General features: G+C 38.3%; 1 long non-coding RNA gene across 1 annotated transcript; it reads left to right on the forward strand.

Annotated features, from left to right (window-relative positions):
* Positions 1-12,638: 12,638 nt before the first annotated feature.
* Positions 12,639-13,858, forward strand: LOC111016179 (uncharacterized). Its single transcript, XR_002602151.2, has 2 exons — positions 12,639-13,385; positions 13,513-13,858. It is a non-coding gene; the product is annotated as an uncharacterized LOC111016179 (long non-coding RNA).
* The last annotated feature ends 1,474 nt before the right edge of the window (positions 13,859-15,332 follow it).

A 15,332-nucleotide genomic window follows, 5' to 3' on the forward strand; every position in this document is an offset into this window, starting at 1 on the left:
GTTCACCCCCTTGCCTCGCCTTTTCTAGCCTCTCCTTCTTGCTTGCTCACCTAGCTCTTGTCTTAAATATGGATGGAATATAATAAATGAAATAGAGCCACAGATGAGCAAGCATCTGAAATATGTCGGAGTTCTAAATGACATAGCGTTCCTGATAGATGGACTTAGCTTGCTCGTGTAACAACTCTCTTCAAATAGGCTTGCTACTAACCGTCCAAAACAAGGCCGTATAGAGTTTAGCCACGTGGTAAGGCATCGGTTTTTGGTACCAGCATGCAAAGGGGAAGTAAGAAGAGCCCCTTTAACATCTCTTTCTTCATCTGCAAAGAATTCTCCATATGAAAACACAGAGACAAAAGGCTGATCTTTGAATAGGAACTGATAAATAGTTGCTCGTTCATAAATACATGTTCATTCACTGATTGTTCTCTTACTTGCTCTAGTGGCTGGCAAACGCCAACCGAGAGGGGAGGACGAATGGTTCAAGAATCGACTGGTTCCGAGCGACCACTACATAAATAAGCCACTTATGGCACAGGCACGTAACCTAACCTGTAAGAGTCTGTTCAAAGGGGGAGCCCTCTGAGTGCCAGCACGTAGCAGTTCTGGTAGTAAGAGAAAATAGGGAGCCCTATACCATTCATCCTACTGGTTCGGGATGATTGCACGTTACATCATAATAGCACGACAAAATGAAGGCGGAAACTCGGTTGGGCCCTGTATAAATTTCTGACCGTGTAGAATCTCCCAACGGTGGCAGCTGCGGAATCAGCTATTGAATCCAATTTGCATTTCATCCGGGAAAAGCCATCTTTTTCTCTACTTTTTCTCTTCTTTTGATAGGGCTTTGTCATTTGGAAAAAGGCAATGTAACAAGGGGCCAAGCGTACCTCCCGTTCATGGAACCTACTTTCAAATTGAGGGAAAAAATCATTCTCGAAGAAGCGTGACTTTCTCAAGGCAATCAGAATAGAATGTGGCCGGGCATCCCCTCTTAGTTTTGAGTAGGTGGAACCATTCTGTTTTAGTTCTTCTCCACATTCTTACCAGGTGATCCAATAATTTTCCTATGATTTTTTCAACTTATATTTCCATCTTTCTAAAGCAACAAGCGAGAAAGTTGTCCATTTTTCAAAAACAAAAAAGGAAAGAGGGGTCGTACTAAGGCAAAAGTGTCTCTTCACCGGTGACCACTGGAATGTCTAATATTTTTTCACCCGGAGAACTAATTGGATTGTTGCAAGCGGAATGAACGGGGTGCTTTGGAAGAAGCGATCTGTTACGGACCAAAAGGCTAACCTAATCGAAGGAAATTACCTAAGGTCTTGAAAGGGCTATAAAGAATCTCAGATACGCACTTCATAGTTGCCGGACCATAGATACTAATTTCAGGGGCATCTCTTTCTTAGGGAGGGCCAGGGATCCCTAATTAGTCGAATGAACCTATCCCTCTGGCCTATCATTGTTGGAGTGGAAGATAGCAGAAGACGAGTTTTCTGGATGTTGGCAAACGGGCATGAGAAGGAGCATCGTTCGTTGAGCTCAAGCTCTTGCTTCTTGGTCACCACAGAAGCAGAACCAAAGCGAGCAGGGCCGGCCGAATTAGTAGTAGGAAGGGTGACCCCACGGAAATTTTTCCGTCCTTATGACATGCTTCTTCTTTCCCCCGCTCGGCTAAGTCTTGAACCTTCACGCTGACCGTCTTGACCTGGTATCTAGAGAAGAAAGAAGAAAAGAAAGGCTGTGGAATCTGAGATTGAGGAAGAATACCAGCTTCAATGGAACCGTATGGCGGCTGGAAAGAAAGCCGTTCCATGCCTTATTTCATTGATACATCCCTTGCTTGTTAATGTATCCTATTGGCTTTTATTTTGGTTTTAAATAGGTTTAAAACGACGAAATAAAAGGTAAATATAAAATATTGCCTATAAGGGAACCCTGTCTAAGGAAAGTTCTGTCTAGGTTGAGGTACTTAAGTTGATCGTAAGGGAACACCTCTACCTGGGAACCAACCTGGGGGTTGAATTAGTCAATATTTTATAACATGCAATAATGTGGTTAGTTCGTTAAAGTGTTTAATGAACTATAGCATGAAGTGTTAAACATATCCAATATAAAAGTTATATTGGGAAAACTAGTAAGCTTAGATGATTTCATTTAGCCGGATTTTACCTAAGTAATAACCCTAAGTTGTAAAATACTAAGTGGGAGGATTATATGTATATATAAAATATACCAAGTATATGAGACATATGTGGTATATATATATATATATATATACACATTATTTCCCTCACGTTCTCCGTATAAGTTCACACCGTGAATTCCATGCTCAGCCTCGTGTCGTCCTGGGCACGGCCTCCCTACGGAAGGTGTTTGCATGGTTCAATACCAAGGTGAATGGAGAAATTATTTATTGTAAGTGGGAGAAAGATGTGTAACAACACATCCTACAGTCTCCTCCATTGATTTGCAACATGTGGTTTCATACACGGCCTGCGTGTCGTCCTGGAGCGACCACCTCTACGGAGGGTTTGTTGTATGGAATCAAAATCAGGGCGAACTCCAGAAAAGGATAAGGTCTCTTAGGTTTTGCACCAATATTTGTCATTCCCTACGACAGACTTATTCGAGCAGACCTCTGGGTCTGAAAAGGGCAGGTCACACTTACGATAAGTTATTAAGTTTGTTGGTAACTCCTTGACCAAACAAACAGTGACTAACTGTTATAGGAATAAGAGTTATTCTGGTGTAATATTTAGTTGAGAATGTCTCAATTCAGTGTAGTAGCTTACTGCTCCACGGTAGCTGTTGCTCTAAATCATTGAAGCATCGTCGCAAAAATAATCTTGATTGATAGAGTGCATTATTACTTTACTAAAATTGATTGGGTTTTAATGGGTAGTGCAAGTGTCTTATGTAGATTTGTTTATATTTAAGCATGTCTAAATCTATTGCCCTTTTTGCCGCTGAAAAACTCAACAGTGAAAATCACACACAATGGAAAACAAACCTTAACACGATACTCGTGGTAGATGATCTGAGGTTCGTCTTAACTGAGGAGTGTCCTCAGGCTCCAACACCTAATGCAGCCCGAGCGGGTCGGGATGCCTATGACAGATGGATCCAGGCCAATGACAAGGCCAATGTCTACATCTTGGCAAGCATATCTGATGTGCTGGCCAAGAAACATGACAGCATGGTCACCGCAAGGGAGATCATGGACTCGTTGCGGGACATGTTTGGACAGCCGTCCATTCAAGCCCGACATGATGCCCTCAAGTTCATTTATAATTCTCGTTTGAAAGAGAGAACATTAGTGCGAGAACATGTTCTAAATCTGATTGTCCACTTCAATGTGGCTGAAGTGAACGGCGCTATCATAGACGAGGGGAGCGAGATCAGCTTTATCTTATAATCTCTTACGAAGAGTTTTCTACAGTTTCACAGCAATGCTGTGATGAACAAGATAGAGTACAACCTTACCACGCTCTTAAATGAGCTACAGATTTTTGAGTCTCTTATGAAAAATAAGGGACAAGAAGGGGAGACAAACGTTGTCACCTCAACACGGTTCCATCGAGGTTCGACCTCAGGAACCAAATATGTACTATCTTTTCTGAAAGTAAGATTTTCAAGAAGAAGAGGAACAATGGTAAGGGGGTGAAAGCTGACCCTACTACTATTGTGGCTGCCAAGAAGGGCAAGGCCAAAGTTGCAGACAAAGGAAAATGTTTTCGCTGCAACTTGGATGGGCACTGGAAAAGAAACTGCGCGAAATACTTGGCCGAAAAGAAGAAATTCAAATAAGGTAAATATGATTTACTTGTTCTTGAAACTTGCTTAGTGGAGAATGATGATTCTGCCTGGATACTGGATTCTGGGGCCACTAACCATGCTTGTTCTTCGTTTAAGGGAATTAGTTCCTGGAGGCAGTTTTATGCTCGGAAGATGACTCTCAAATGCAGTGGGAGACCTAAAGTTGTTTTTAGACAAGAATACGTATATATTATTAGATTATGTGTATGTAGTTCATAAAATAAAGAGGAACTTAATTTCAATTGCTTGTCTACTGGAACAATGTTATGCTATTTCTTTTTCATTAAATGAAGTGTTCATTTCAAGAAATGTTGTTAACATTTGTTCTGCAAAACTTGAAAACAACTTATATGTGTTAAGACCAACCATAACTACAGCAATTTTAAATACAGAGTTGTTTAAAAATGCTAAAACTCAACACAAAAGGCAAAGAACTTATCCAAAAGAAGATACCTATTTTTGGCACTTAAGATTATGTCACATAAATCTCAATAGGATTGGGAGATTGGTTAAGAGTGGACTTCTAAGCGAGTTAGAAGATAACTCCTTACCTCCATGTGAATCTTGTCTTGAAGGCAAGATGACTAAAAGACCTTTTATTGGAAAAGGTTACAGAGCCAAAGAACCCTTGGATCTGGTATATTCAGATCTTTGTGGACCAATGAATGTTAAAGCCATGGGAGGGTATCAGTATTTCATCTCTTTCATAGATGATTATTCAAGGTATGGATATCTCTACCTAATGCAAATACTCCAAAGAAGACTTCCTTTGCCGCTGCCACCGGAATAGATACTCCTCCGAGAATCGATACTCTAAAGAAGACTTCATCCGCCGCCCCAGAAATCATGAGCAGTCCAGAAAATCCAGGCGACTTTTCTAACTCTACTACGGTATTTTCGTTACTCGCCGCTGATGCTGTGGTACCCGCCGCCATTCAAGGAGTCGACACAGTAATCACCGATGAAGAAACCTTGGGAGACAAGATTTCCCCCGTACCTTCGTTACACATATCAGGCGCTCACACCGGAATTGAAGGTTCTACGAACCCTCATTTATTGGACGTGCAGCGGCATTTTGCAGCGAGGATGATAATGGAGGAAAATAAGAAGCTGCGTGAGAATGTTGAAAGTTTGGAGCTCAGTATAGTAAGCATCGATGTAGATTTTGAAGATTGGAAGAAGAAGTATGAATACTGAGCATCGAGTTACAAAACTACAACAATATGGAAACCCTTCTAAATCGTGCTGAAGATAGGAACAACTCATTAGAATCTGAGATAGTTAGGCTCAGAGGGCTGATTGCTGCAACCACCAGCTTTGAGCATGCGACCACCGGGAATGAGCAGAGGGTTTTTGGCTTAGTTTTTATTTGACATAAAAAAAAACTATGATCAGAGAACGCCTCAATTTTAAGTTTCGCCATAAATGTTTTCACAAAAATAGATACTCCTCTGCCGTCGCCGCACCGGAATAGATACTCCTCCAAGAATCGATAATCCAAAGAAGACTTCTTCCGCCGCCGTCGCCAGAATAGATACTCCTCCAAGAATCGATACTCCAAAGAAGACTTCATCTGTCTCCGCTGTCGTCGGAATAGATACTCCTCCAAGAATCGATACTCCAAAGAAGACTTCCTCTGCCGCCGCCGCCGGAATAGATACTCCTCCGAGAATCGATACTCTAAAGAAGACTTCCTCCGCTGCCGCCGGAATCATGAGCAGTCCAGAAAATCCAGGCGACTTTTCTAACTCTACTTCGGTATTTTCGTTACCCGCAGGTGATGCTGTGGTACCCGCCGCCATTCAAGGAGCCGACACAGTAATCACCGATGAAGAAATCTTGGGAGACAAGATTTCCCCCGTACCTTCGTTACCCGCCGCCATACGCGCTCACACCGGAATTGAAGGCTCTACGAACCCTCATTGGACGTGCAGTGGCATTTTGCAGCGAGGATGATAATGGAGGAAAATAAGAAGCTGAGTGAGAATGTTGAAAGTTTGGAGCTCGGTATATTAAGCATCGACGTAGATCTTGAAGATTGGAAGAAGAAGTATGAAATACTGAGCGCTGAGTTACAAAACTACAACAATATGGAAACCCTTGTAAATCGTGCTGAAGATAGGAACAACTCATTAGAATCTGAGATAGTTAAGCTTAGAGGGCTGATTGCTGCAACCACCAACTTTCAGCATGCGACCACCGGGGATAAGCAGAGGGTTTTTCGCTTAGTTTTTGTTTGACATAAAATAAAATAAAAAAACTATGATCAGAGAACGCCTCAATTTTAAGTTTCGCCCTAAATATTTTCACAAAAATAGATACTCCTCTGCTGTTATCATGCCGGAACAGATACTCCTCCAAGAATCGATACTCCAAAGAAGACTTCCTCCGCCACCGCCGCCGGAATAAATACTCCTCCAAGAATCGATACTCCAAAGAAGATCCTTTGTCGCCGCCGCCGCCGGAATAGATACTCCTCCAAGAATCGATACTCCAAAGAAGACCCTCTGCCGCCGCCACCGCCGGAATAGATACTCCTCCAAGAATCGATACTCCAAAGAAGACTTCCTCTGCCGTCGCTGTCGTCGGAATAGATACTCCTCCGAAAATCGATACTCTAAAGAAGACTTCCTCCGCCGCCGCCGGAATCATGAGCAGTCCAGAAAATCCACGCGACTTCTCTTACTCTACTTCGGTATTTTCGTTACCCGCCGCTGATGTTGTGGTCGCCGACAACTTGAAAACCGCCGCTGCCATTCAAGGAGCCGACACAGTAATCACCCAAGAAATCTTGGGAGACGATATTTCCCCCGTACCTGGCGCCCACACCGGAACCTCTGAGAATCCAGACAGTTCCTCGGACATTCCGCAGTGTTTTGAAGCGAAGATGGACTACAACAACTGCATTAAAGAAAATGAGAAACTGAAGGAGAATTGTGAAAGGTTGGAGCTCTGTAAAGAAATCAAGGACAGAGAACTTCAACGGTTGAAGATGAATTGTGAAATACTGACTCACAAGATAGAAAAAGACATTGTTATCAAAACCCTCTTGAAATATGCTGAAGCTAGGAACGACTCATTAGAATATGAAATAGGGAGGCTCAGAGCGCTGATTGTCGAAACCACCGGCCATGAGCCGTAAATCGCGACCACCAAGAGTGATGGTGGTCGCGATTTACACATATTGGTATCTTGTAATGTTTTCCTGTTTGGACTGGAAAGAAGCAGAAGGTTTTTGGCTTAGTTTTTGTTTGATGCCTTTGTTGTTTGCTGTTTTTTTTTTTGGTACACTGTTTGCATGACATCGTGGTTACACTTTTGAACTAATGACAGCTTCTGCAGCACTGCCTTTTTTTCTTTTTCTCAGCCATAGTTCTGAATTCCATTTTAGTAATTGATTGTGAATTATTTTCAGCGGGTTTTTGAATGTCTTAGAATACCCTTTACATGAATCTTATAATTGCATAAAGCTTTCTCGCGTAGGGGATAACAGGCTGATGACTCCCAAGAGCTCTTATCGACGGAGTCGTTTGGCATCTCGATGTCGACTCATCACATCCTGGGGTTGAAGAAGGTCCCAAGGGTTCGGTTGTTCGCCGATTCAAGTGGTACGTGAGTTGGGTTTAGAACGTCGTGAGACAACTTGTTTCTTTTGTGTTATATATTTTAACCATAGAACGTCCAATCATGTCAAAAATCAAGAAAATATTATAAGTAAATTGCCAACTCTCTAATTTACATGCTTGACATGTCATGGACACAAAACCCTCCAAACTTTGAAAGCTTCATAGAAAAAATTGTCATAAGAACAAGTTATGATTGAATGTTTGAACCAATAGATTCAGTTTGAGAAGATGGTTGTTTAGTCCGTATTATCGTCTGGATAATGTCATCAAACATCTTGTTTATTTTTGGTTGTTGAAGACTATACTTTTTATTCACAAGGTTCTTGATATTAGAACAGCTAACTATCCCTAGAATCTGCAGGCAAGCATAAGTGGAGGGGGCAGTTTGCCTTCACACGTTGATCAATTTTTTGAGGTTAGATGCTTAAATATGTTTAATGATTGTAAATGAATATGTTCGTTTACAATTGATATGATTGAGCATTCTTGCAGGCAATTGGAATTACAGTGCAGAATGGGTATGGTTTAACAGAATGTTCTCCTCTTATTGCTTTGTATGGAATGCTCATATAATGTCTTAGTTAATTTTGGAGTATATGATTGGCATAGTTTTACAGAGCAATAACAATGTTTCTCAAAGAAATTTTGATATTCCTTACCTGCATCCTCTTACTGTAATAGATCATATACTGTTTCTGCCATTCTTCTTAGTAATGGATGTAATGTAAGTCAATATAATGTGCTAAAGTGATGCTAACCTTAGCAATAAACCTATGATAGATTAGCAATCATTGGTTGTGATTTCCCTTGATCAATAATTGGAAATCGGTCTTGTAAGTTTCAAACTAGTAGCTTTAATCATCCTGATTATCAAATGGCTTTCAAATTATTTTAGGGAGCTTTCTTTCTGTAGATAAAAATTCAACGCACCACTCTCTCTTTGATGTCGTTATGCCCAATTCTTTAAGAATAGGATATTATATACTCATTGTCTCCCTTGCTAAGATTAACTGTGTTATTAGCTCCATTTTGTTTTCAACCTTTTCCATACCTATTGGCAGATTATATGACAGTTATGCAGATTTTAACTTTTAAAGGTTCTTGGTTTGGTTGTACATCCAATTCGGCATACAGAGTTCGGGATTGTAGGTTTTGAAACTGGAGATGTTCTCCCAGCTGGATCAAGAGGCATTGTTGAAGTCAGGGGACCTCAAGTGATGAAAGGTTACTATAAGGTATTTTCATCTCTCGGTCATCTATACACTTCAATTTTCTTATGTTGTACTTTTCTCTATTTGAAATATCATTTTCATCTTAAATATGATAATTAGATTCTACAACTAAATATGATTGCACTATAGATGATGTATTTGTTATTTTTTCCTTGAAAGTACTAAGCTTTCTTTGAGATAAAATGAAAGAATACAAAAGGCACACGAGAAGATAGCCCTAGCAAGAGGAGTCCAACTAAACCAAAAAGTGACTCCAATCTAACAAATATCTCTCAACCCTCTAAAAATTCTATTGTTTCTCTCCATCCACGAATCCTGGCAAGCCAAAGAAAACATCCCTTATCATGAAAGAGCGAAAAAGTGAGCAACTTCATCAGCACACTACCATCTCTAGGACCAGCGAGGCTGAAACCAAACTCTTAAAGAACAGTGTTCCAAGCCAAGTGAGCAAAATTATCTAGGATTTATAATGACTCTAGTTTTGGTATTCCTCAGGGAATCCCACGTACAGCTGTATAGTTGAATATCTCTCCTATGGAAATCACTTATGTGCATATCTAAAATTATAAAGGGAGTACTTTTATAAATTATACTAAGCAACAAGTTAATGCATCTGTTAGAGTATATATTAGTATATTTTATATTCTTGTGTTAATATTAATTTGTCATTTACCTTCTCCTTATAGGATTAGGTCAACCTTGTATATTTGTCTATATATATAGACTTTAATAATGAGAATACAGAACATTGGATTCTCTCCAACCTTAGTCTCTACATGGTATCAGAGCACTAGGTTTCTTCTATGTGCCCATTAGGATTTTGATGCCCATTAGGGTTTTGTGCCCATTAGGGTTTTGTCCCTTAGGGTTTTTGTTTATTGTTATCCAACACAACTCACTACGACCGCCGTCACCGCCGATCACCGCCGGCCGCCGCCGACCACCACTTCCGGCCGCCGGCCGCCACCGCCGCCGCTGTCGTTTGCTGATTTGCCAACTGTTTTCCGATTGTTGTTCGTAGGTTTCATCTCGCCGCCAAATGCCATCGCCGTGTGCTTTCGTCACCGCCAGTCGCCACCCGTCGTCTTCACCCCTCGGGTTGTCGTGGGGTAGCACTTAGGGTTTCTGGTTTCAGAAAACACCTGATCCGATTCAAGTGGTCTCGTTCAACCGGTTTGGTTTCAAGTGGTTTGGTTCATTCGGTTCAAGTTCAGTTGGGCCTGGTTCGTCAAATTCCGGTTCGGGTTGGTTGATTTATACCGATTCTGGTCCGGTTCGTTTGTTTCAGTTCAATTGATTTGGTTCACTTGGCTCTGTTCAATTGGTATAGTTTGATTCCCTTTCCTCCTTCAGATTTGATTTGGTCTGTTTTAGTGCCGTTTTTGTTTGTGTCCATATTGTTGAAGTTGAGAAGAAATTAATGGTAACGATTTCTGCGGAAGAGTTTGCTAAATTCCAACAGTATCAAGAGTTATTCATGGCATCATCCTCTAATCCAATCACTGTCATTGCTGATTCAGGTAATACCAATAAATGTCTTATTTCCTCTGCGTCAAAATGGGTCATTGACTCTGGTGCTACGAATCATATGTCAGGTAACCCCAATTTATTTGCTACCTTTTCACCATCTACATCTTTACCTGATGTTACAATAGTGGATGTTCCTAAAACTGTTCATGAAGCTTTGTCTCATCCTGGTTGGCGGGCTGCTATGTTGGAGGAGATGACTGCCTTAGATGACAATGGTACTTGAGATTTAGTGTCTCTTCCTGCAGGAAAGAAACCTATCGGTTGTAAATGAGTGTTTGCTGTTAAAGTTCATCCGGATGGATCAATTGCCCGTTTGAAAGTTCGCCTTGTTGCTAAAGGATATGCGCAGACTTACGGAATTGATTATTCTGATACTTTTTCTCCGGTTGCTAAAGTGACTTCTGTCAGGTTATTCATTTCATTGGCATCTATTCACCATTGGCTCTTGCATCAGCTTGATATTAAAAATGCATTCCTCCATGGTGATCTTCAAGAAGAAGTTTATATAGAGCAACCACCAGGTTTTGTTGCTCAAGGGGAGAATGGAAAGGTATGTCGCCTTCGTAAATCTTTATATGGATTGAAACAAAGTCCGCGAGCATGGTTTGGAAAATTTACTCGGGTGATTGAGAATTTTGGAATGAAGAAGAGTAAGTCAGATCATTCTGTTTTTTTTTTATAAAAGATCTGAGTCTAGTGTTATCTTACTAGTGGTATATGTTGATGATATTGTGATTACTGATAATGATTCATCAGGCATCCTATCACTCAAGTCTTTTCTTCATAGTCAATTTCATACTAAAGATTTGGGAATGTTGAAATATTTCTTAGGAATTGAAGTAACAAGGAGCAAGAAGGGGATCCTTTTGTCACAAAGAAAGTATGTACTTGACTTGTTAACTGAAACAGGAAAGTTAGCTGCTAAGCCGCGTAGTATCCCAATGATACCTAATTTACAACTTACAAAGGAAGGGGAGTTGTTGAAAGATCCTGAGAAGTATAGGAGGTTAGTAGGGAAGCTGAATTATCTTAAGGTTACGAGGCCAGACATAACTTATCCAGTCAGTATTATGAGTCAGTTTATGAGTTCTCCTACGACTGACCATTGGATCGCATTGGAACATATTCTATGTTATTTGAAAGGTGCTCATGGACGTGGCTTGTTATATAAAGATCATGGTCATCTTAATATTGAATGTTTTTCAGATGCTGATTGGGCAGGTTCTAAGGAAGATAGAAGATCAACCTCAGGATATTGTGTATTTGTCGGAGGTAATTTAGTTTCTTGGAAAAGTAAGAAACAAAACGTGGTGTCGCATTCGAGTGCTAAATCAGAATATAGAGCTATGGCACAGTCGGTGTGTGAATTAGTATGGATACATCAGCTTCTGACTGAATTGGGATTTGACATCACTACTCCAATGAAACTTTGGTGTGATAATCAAGCAGCTCTTCATATTGCATCTAATCCAGTATTTCATGAACGAACCAAACACATTGAAGTTGATTGTCATTATGTACGTGAGAAAATACAGCAAGGATTGGTGGCTACAGGGTATGTGAAGACTAGACATCAGCTAGGAGATATGTTTACTAAATCATTGAATGAAGCACGAATAGATTATTTGTCCAACAAGTTGGGCATGATTAACATATATGCACCAACTTGAGGGGGAGTGTTAGAGTATATAATAGTATATTTTATATTCTTGTGTTAATATTAATTTGTCATTTACCTTCTCCTTATAGGATTAGATCAACCTTGTATATTTGTCTATATATATAGACTTTAATAATGAGAATACAGAACATTGGATTCTCTCCAACCTTAGTCTCTACGTCATCCAATACTATTTTATGGTGAATTGAAAATAGGTGACTTGAATTTTTAATCTAGTTCTTATCTTAATAAATTTGTCATTCATCCAGTCAAATTTTGCTTGCAATCAGTTTTCTCAAGTATGCTAAAATTTTCATTGATCCTCCCCCACCCACCCAATTTTATTTCTAGGGAAACAGCTTTCCGGTAAGTTTACTTCATTGGTAACTCTTGGTAATCTTTTTTCGTATTTTCAAAATTATATTTCTTGGTGAAAATAGGTGAAAATGTTGAACCAATGGTTCTCGAAGAAGCTGCTATGAGAAGTAGTCTCATTCAACAGATTGTGGTTGTAGGCCAGGTGCAGTTCTATTATTAATTATAGTTTGTGTATAATAGATGTTGCTTGCTTTCCTGAACTACCTCTTCTTATTTTCCCACCGACTTTAACTTGTCCAGGACCAACGACGACTAGGAGCGATTATAGTTCTCAACAAGGAAGAAGTGTTATCTACAGCAAAAGATGTGTCTGCTGTAAGATTCTAGTTTCTCTGATCTTAGCAACGAAACACTTACAAACATGATTTATAGTGAAGTAAGAAAGTGGTAAGACTTTAAGTTTCTTCGCAAATTTCTAGCATTCTAAGGATATCAAAGCTATGGAAAAAGTAGGAAAATTGTTGGATAAAAAATCTTTTCAGAAGAAGAGGTTGTTTTCTATCTTATAACTCTTTATCTGTAAGCCTGGACATAGCTCAATTGGTTAAGACATATATCATCGACTAAAAAGTCAAAAATTTGTATCCCTCGACTCAAAAAATGAAAAAAGAAAAAAAAAATCTTTTATCTTTTATTATTCAGTTTCAATATTTAAGTGAATGGAGTATTTGGTAGGTACTTGAGCATGTCTTCTTAATCCTGTTTGGATATTAATAGAAAAACCTTATCTTATATTCTTCGTGGATGTAGGCTTATTGGTTGAATCACGTAAATTCTATTTATTCTCTTGCTATATTTTGCATTTGTTGTAGTTTAGTTTACGTTTCCACTTGGCATTATTTATTTCATAACAGTCAAAGGGTTTTTTTTTTTTTTCCTGTACAAAATGATTTCTCCTGTGGCGTTGAACTGCTTTGGGAACTTTATTTTGCTTAGAAACCCATCTAAATCTTAGAAGTTTTTGAATTCCCATAAATATTTGTGGTGTTCTTATGTTTATCTTTAGCAATTGAGTAAGTTTTCAGTCCGGTAAGAAGAACGAAAGCTTGTCGATTGCAATATAATGTTTCGATTTCATGCAGGACCTCAGATTGTCCCTTTCAAATTGGACCAATCCTCATTGTCAATGAACCATTCACGGTATGAAATTCTTGCTCACCATCATCTGTTATTGAGCTCGTTAGCTCAACATAATTGCTAGTAAGGTCTAAAAACTTGCATTTTGCCCCATCCTTTTCATCAACTTCTTTTACTTATTGAATTACAGATCGAAAACGGCTTAACGTTGAAGGTTCGAAGAGACAAAGTTCCTGCTCCCTACAAGAAGCAAGTAGAGGATCTGTTCAAGTAACTTGGGAATTCGTAGCTCTGTTCATTTTCAGGTAAGAAAAGCTCATAAATTTGGAGGCGGCACAAGCTTTGAGATTATTTGATGTTTAAGAATCTCTTTTTACCATTTTAACTCTATTGTAAATAATGTCCATTGTAAGCTTGTTTGTCATGTAGATAATCGTGACCAGACGAAGTCAATCTCGGATAAATCTCGAAAAAATAAATAAATGATTATAATAACTCTTGATTTTTCCCAATAAAACGATGCGTATTCGGACTCAGATCTATATGTGATAATGAAGTTATCCGACTTTAGTATAGTTCAACGGTATATTCAAGTTTTTTTTTTGTTTTTTGTTTTCTAAACTTTTTAGTTTTATTTGTCGTATAAATTTACATCCATTGTAGTGTACTTGCCTCTTCGGAAAGAGATTGGTAAATCCAGCAATCAAAAGTTGCAAAATGACTTCAACTTCTTCCTCTAATCAGCCATTGAAACCGGTTCTCGAAAGCTATGGTTTATCCATTGAGGATCCTTTTTTTGACCCATTAAAGATCATTAGAGGTGCTTTTCTACATTAAAATTTTTGTTTTAAATATTATTGTGGTTCATATACTTGAAACCGGTTCTCGAAAGTTATGGACATTGAGGATCCTTTTTTTGGACCCATTAAAGACCATTAGAGGTGCTTTTCTATATTAAAATTTTTGTTTTAAATATTATTGTGGTTCATATACTTTTAAAACGTTTCTGTATTTTCAATTTTTGTTCATTTTGGTCTCTGTACTTTTAAAATATCTATCTATGTCTCTGGATATTTAAAAAGTGACTACTTTGATCATTTCATTTTTATTTTTGTATCATTTCTTTCCATAATAATTTTAGCATGACACTCCACTATAAAAATTTATGTTAAAATTTTGCAGAAAGAACCACAAATTGGTCACTTTGTAAAAGTACATAGAGATTAAAAATAAATGTTTTGAAAGTACATGAATCAAAATGATCCAGTCAAAAGCAGGATAGGGACTAAAATAATATTTAAATCTAAAAATTTCTTCAATCAAAATATGAAGTGGAAGATCGCAAAATGATGTCTTTCACTATTTTGAGTAATTGTTTTCTCAAATTATTTATACCACCAAAAACGATTGTATTGTTTTTTCCGATACTAATTATTTTTAGGTTAAATTACATTTGTATTCTCTAAAATTTCAGGGTGATCTAAAAGATTTTTGAATTTTAGAGTGTTTAATAGGCTTTGTAATTTCAAGTTTGTGTCTAATAAGTCCTGGAAATTTAGTCAAAAGCGAGCATATCTCAATATGGTAACTGACATATAACTTCAATTAATAGGTTGTAAGTTCGGTCCCCCACCTCCACATGTTATACTCATAAAAAAAAAAATCTCGAGAATTTCAATTGTTTTGTAAATAGTTATTTGACCTGTTTGACATTTTTAAAAATTTTACAAATATATTAGACACAAATTTTAATGTGTGTCTAATAAACATGAGTATAAAATTGAACGTTTTTAGATACAACTCTAAAACATTAAGACCTAAAGTTGTAGCTTAATCTTATTTTTTAAAATATAAAACATAGAATAGTTTGAATTGAAGATAGTTAAAATTGAAGGTTCACATGGCCTACTCTTTTATATTTAGTATCAAAATAGAAGGGAAAACTATGGTTAAGAAAATTGTTGGAAGAAAACTTAAAATAGTTCCAAAATAATGTGTGTGAATCAAATC

Source organism: Momordica charantia (assembly GCF_013281855.1).
Source record: "Momordica charantia cultivar OHB3-1 chromosome 7 unlocalized genomic scaffold, Mcharantia_2.0 BLBB01000007.1, whole genome shotgun sequence".
NCBI classification, from domain to species: Eukaryota; Viridiplantae; Streptophyta; class Magnoliopsida; order Cucurbitales; family Cucurbitaceae; genus Momordica; species Momordica charantia.